Genomic DNA, 6000 nt, shown 5'->3' with positions numbered 1-6000 from the left:
AACTTCCTTTATGTATATAAATTTTTATCGCCTATCCCTCTTTCTCTTCTCATCTCCAAGCTATACAAATTAAGACCCCATAGTTTTCCATGATCATTTCTTGATAATAGGGAGAAATTTGTGAAGGAGCTGCTCGTTTCGTATATTCAAGAGATGTTCAGATACTATATAGCACAGTTCCTGGTATTACCTATATTCAGTAATATAACGTCCTTTTCTGTAGATGTTATTATCTCTAATAAGTCCAGCTATACTGTTTTCAGAAAAGGTGAGGCCAAGGAGTCATGATACACTCCAGCCATCATACTGTATGCACTTCAATGAATATGATTGCTGAACGTCACTTATATTTCAGCTTTTTTTTCCATGTAAATGCATAGAGGGATTTGTAAGAATCCCATCTATACATTTGCAGTGTTTCACTATCCCCAGCTTCTTAGTGTTTAAGAAATACATTTGACTACCTCATATGAGATTTCCAAGGTACTTATGAACCTTCATTTGCACGTCCAGAAAGCAATCACCTTGCAATCTGTTCTGGTAGCTATAGTGCTACAGTATCTCCACCAGGTAAGTAGGACTTATTGGTTAGGTAACAAATGTACATTTAACAACTAAGTATTCATAATGACTTTGTTGAGTCTCGGCATGGGTAAAGAAAGAAGTGTCAAGATTGGTACAAATTAAAACTGAATTCACAATTTTTGAGTGTAAAATTAATATGTAATGAAATGTGACAATTCAAAAATTAAAAATTATATTAAATGACAGTTACACAGTCGGCCAGTTTATCTTTTTATTTTTGTTGTTCAAGAGATTGGAAACTCCTCCTTTTCAGTTCTGAGTTCTCAAACATTTTTGTAGGGTATTGATGTACAGTAAAAGGTATTACCTCTGTATTTTATCTGAATCACTCAAACAATGAACAGTGTTCTGTAGATATTGTTGTATTTACATAGTGTTTTCTTACAGTATTCTGACAATCAAACAATAATAACAATGTCTGGTTTTATTCATACTAATAATTTAATTAATCACAACAGCAGAAACGGTATTCCCGTGAAAGGGCAGGGTGAGATGGTGTCATTAGAAGCAGCCACAAATTGCCATCCTACATATTGAAACGCATCCCAGGACTAATTGTCATCTTCTGGCAGAATTGCTGGTAATACTTAAACTGGCACTGACCGGCATAGATCTTGTAAGCTCCCCGACTCAGGTCCAGGTAAGCAGACAAAGCGGGAACCGTATGCACAAAACACCCGCAAATACAGCAAAACCCAGAAACCAGTTCCCCCACCTTTCCTTGGCCTGTCAAATGTCTTTATCTAAAGGTACTAATTACCGTATGTCCACATATTCGCCCTTCCAAATCCTTTCTCTCATATCAGCCACATCATGGTTCTGGGCCAGCTCACATGCAATGGCAGGTACAACCTGGGAAACAACAGGGGGCGACAAAGAGAGCGGCCCTGTTACCATCCCTCCTGAAATAGCCCCAACTGCAGCAAAGCCCTTACTATGACCCCTAAACAAGAAACATCTAATTTCTATCCATAGCACATGTTATTATATAGTTCTCCATGGTGTGCCCACTCACTTCCACTGTCAATCATACTTGAGTATGTTATGTTATTTATGTGACATAACACACAAACAGTTGTGACCGTGGTTCTGTGTCCTTATCATCAAGTTTATTTGTAAGAGATAACAAACAAAAAGGAATTGGTTAAAAACAATAGGCATGTATAAATGTGGAGGCAGATGTATATGTTGTCAATATGATAAACAAGTGTTTAACCCCTTAATGACAATTGCCGGTTCAGGCACATCATGCGCTAACATCCGGTTAGTGACAATTGATGTGCCAGGACCACCATGACTTTAAACAGGTGCAGAAAGCGATCTACGTTCGCTTTCTGCACCCAGACGGTGTTGCTGTAATGCCTCGTAATTCAGCAACACCGAGATCAGCATCAGGGGCTGTCTGGCCCCTCCCCAGAGCGTCAACGTTCGCCATACACTGTTTTAAAAGAGTTTAAAGGCGAAATGGTGTCGATTACAAGGCATTCAGAGACACCGAACTCCTACCCCAGGACGCGACGTGACAACCCCCACTGCGAATGATTTTGCCACTCGCAAGATGGCGACGTCCTTCAAAAAAACAATGGAGTTGAAAAGAGTCCTCGGGAGGGTCTCTCCAGACCCTCCTGAGAATCTGGCTCCACTTGCAGGTTAAATACAGGTACTGCATTCAACCATGCAAGTCAATAGAGCCCAGCTTTCTAACCACTATGTGATTAGTAAAATAAATGAAAAAAAATATATATAAAAATAGTTAACAAAATATATTTAAAAAAAGGTAACATGTAAAAATAACTTTCCATTGATGTTACCATCAGGGGAACCTTCCAGTTCCAAAAAATGTAAAAAAAAAAAAAAAAAAAAAGGCCAAAAAAATATATATAAAAATACAATTAGCACTTTATCTTAAAACAATTCTCGCATGGAAAGAGCTAAAATACTGGCATGCTAAATGCCCATGGGGTGTCTACATTTAAAAAATGTATGATTTGATGGAGTAAATTTAATTGGCCGGGTGGGTTCAACAATGTCCCAATTAACACCGGGGGAAGGATGACAATATATCTAATTTCCAATTTGAAAAATGCACATCCCAAATGTGGCTTTCAGTCCCCAAACAACCCAACAAACCCATGTACTCAGGAGATGTTGCTGAACACATATTGGGGTGTAGTGTGACAGTGGCATATACCAGGAGCTGGAGATTTATACCTAAATTACGTGTGTGGGAAAAAAACACACAGAAATACTACTGCTAACTTTACAAAGGCTGGTGGTAGAATAGGTGCATGGAAAGAGTTAAAATACCAGCATCTGAAATACCCTGGGGCGTCTACTTTTCAAAAAGATTTGGTTTTATTGGGCACACTGAATTGGCTGGGCTCAAACATGTACCAAATTGGTCATGGGCACAGGATCACCAAATAAACTTCAACATTGAAAAATGTGTATGCTAAAAGGCATATAGGGGGCATAAAGCATTTCTTGGGGGCAGGTATTTTTTCTCAATCAAAATTTTTATTGAATATGAAAAAATTGTTTACATGTGAATTAGTATTTACTAGTAAAACTTTTTTTTCCTATACGGTACTCTTATATTCATGCTTTTTCTTTTTTTCCCAAATGAATATTTATTTTTGGGGGGTCGTCTTATAATTGAGCAAATACGGTAATTATGATTGTATAATCATGTAAATGTTTGCATAAATATAAACCATTGTATACTAATTGATTAATTAACCCCTTAAGGACCGGGCTGTTCTTTTCTTTTTGTGTCCTTTGTGGCCGAGGATACATGTTAACATTTTTGCGGTGCTCATGTTTAGAAGTTACATATTGTTTTTTTCTTCCACACCAAACTCATTCAACCATATCTTTATGGATCTTGCTTTGTGCATTGGGGCACAGGCAGGTTAATATAGAAAGCTCACAAAGTTGGAAACATAGCATTGTCCAAAATGTCTTGGTATGCTGAAGTATTAAGATATTCCTTCACCGGGCCCAGCCTAAACAGCAGAAAGAGTTAATTATTCATTAGTCTGCATATTAATTTATTAAACAAGCTTTTTATAATTTCTAAATCTGCTTATTGTCTTAGCATAGCTTAGTAAGATGGCATTGCTAAATTTAGAAGTTTCTACTGCATTCCCAGCTCTGAGAATGTATTCATCCGAATTTCACATAATATTAAGCTTAGGTTCTTGCAGTCAAATTGCCAGGAGAGTGTTAGTTTAATTTTCTTGAGCAGTATATTAAAGGTTGTATATACTGTGTGGCATAATGTTTTTTTTTTGTATTATTATTTTCAGACAACTTTGCAATGTTACTATATATGCATTGTAGTAAATAGAAATAGTCTTTACTAAGAAGAGAAGACTCTTTTACTTATCTAGTTGGCCTAGCCCAAAACCACTGCTAAACTTTTTTAGGAGAACCAGTCCCACTCTTGGACCCAACTCCTCTTGTGCCTCCAACCTTCCCTCATCTCCCTCTTTTCTATGAACTCAGAATCATACCTGGGAACTCTCCGGGTTTAACCTGGAGATTGCCGGATGAGCACTGGTCCTCCTGGTCAAGACCCAAATCCTCAGGGTTGCAGGGCCTTGACACGCCCCACTCCCCGCCTATTTTCCTTTAAATGGGGGTGTTTCCTACTGCCGTCAGTGGGAACGCCCCTGACGTCAGCTGGAACCCCCCCAACGTCATCGGGAACTCCCATTAACGTCAGCGGGACCGGCCACCAATGTCATGGCACCGCCCACTGACGTCATAGGACCGCCCGCTGACGTCAGTGTGCAGTTATGGTGCAGCTTATATCACCAAGTGCCTACCAACATCCTTGTGTGTGATACATGTGCAGCACAGCATCTCAAAGATGCTATTATTTTTTCTATTTAACATTAAACTAAATAGTGCCCCTGGGTGTGTTAGAGTGAATTATTCCCGATACACGAAAAGTACCAAGACGAGTTCTCAAATCCCGGACTGTCCCAGGAAAAACAAAACAGTTGGCAACTATGGTTTATTCACTAAATAATGAGTTGTAGGTCATTTAAGTTGCAATAAAACATTAATCTCACCATATGTCTTGCACAGTGTGAAGAGCCAACCCAATCATCTTCTCTGGCTGCCTAATTACGTTAAGAAAGTGTATAAAACAAATTATACATTAAATACACAGCTAACTAAAGTAAAGAAAATGCATACTTTAATATCAATACAAATAAATTAGAAAAAAACGCAAATGTTCCCATAACCAGGTTATGTTGTCTAACCGGTACGATAAATGAAACATTGATAAATGTATCCCATGGTGTATTATTTCTCAGTATAGAACCTAAAAGTAATGTTCTTCGTGCATGAAAATATGGTTTGTTTATCTGGTAGGAAGAGGTGAAAAAAAGAGAAATATTGAATAGTAACATTGTACAGCGATCAGCTGTTGGAGAGTGTTCTGACCATGGGGATTCACAGAATATTATCATTGGCTTTCGGTATATACTGGCAAGTTCACCTACCTTTGCTGGTGTAACAGTAGATGTTTGCATCTCTAAATATTGAATGATGACACAAAAAACCTTGCCAACTTTTACAACGTTATCCTGGAAAATAATCTTAATTTTGTACATATTATTAACTTTAAAAAACCAAGCATATTGAATTTCAGTCATTTTACTTTGATTTTGCTCTTTTGATATTACTGCTGCTAAAGTAAATCAAGCTTATTGAAGATGTTCTCAGTGTTCTTATTCATAAATAGTAATTTGGAAAATTAAAAAAGAGAAAATCTCATAATTTTTCCTTATGTTATTTTAGCTCAAATAAACCTCAAATCAATATTTCTTTAACGCATATGGATCACTTTTTTGCTCTAAGTAATAATTTAGCACAAAGGCAAATCTGTACCAATATTCCAACATTTTTAATTTGTTATATAACACAGAGAAAATACTACAGCAATATATATATATATATATATATATATAAATGTGTATAATACAGAGATGATATTTTACTCCTGTGGAAGTGTAACCAGTGTAAAAAATGACATGGGAAGTTCCCAGCCCAGGCTACCCAGAGCTCTACCTTTGCTGGGTTAGTGGTTTGTATGTGTGTAGGGGGAGGTGGTTGTTGGACATACAGGTGGGGCCCACGGACCACCGGGAAAGTCCAGGCCAGTCCGGCCCTGCTAATGCTAGGCCCTCCCAGATGGTCGAGGCCCCTGGGCTGCAGCCTCGCCAGCCCATGGCTTAATTCGGCCCTGAGTCTCACTGATCCAGTTCCTTGGTAAGCAATATAAAATGTAATATTAGACAGGGCTCGACAGAATTTGGGTAATTTGATGTCGTGGTGGGCTAAGCAGAATATAGCCATATAGTGTGACGGAATCCCCAATATTTATGCCTTAAATAGGTG

The sequence above is a fragment of the Spea bombifrons genome, chromosome 5 (genome assembly GCF_027358695.1).
Source record: "Spea bombifrons isolate aSpeBom1 chromosome 5, aSpeBom1.2.pri, whole genome shotgun sequence".
NCBI lineage: Eukaryota > Metazoa > Chordata > Amphibia > Anura > Pelobatidae > Spea > Spea bombifrons.
Note: the sequence above shows the minus strand (reverse complement) of the source record.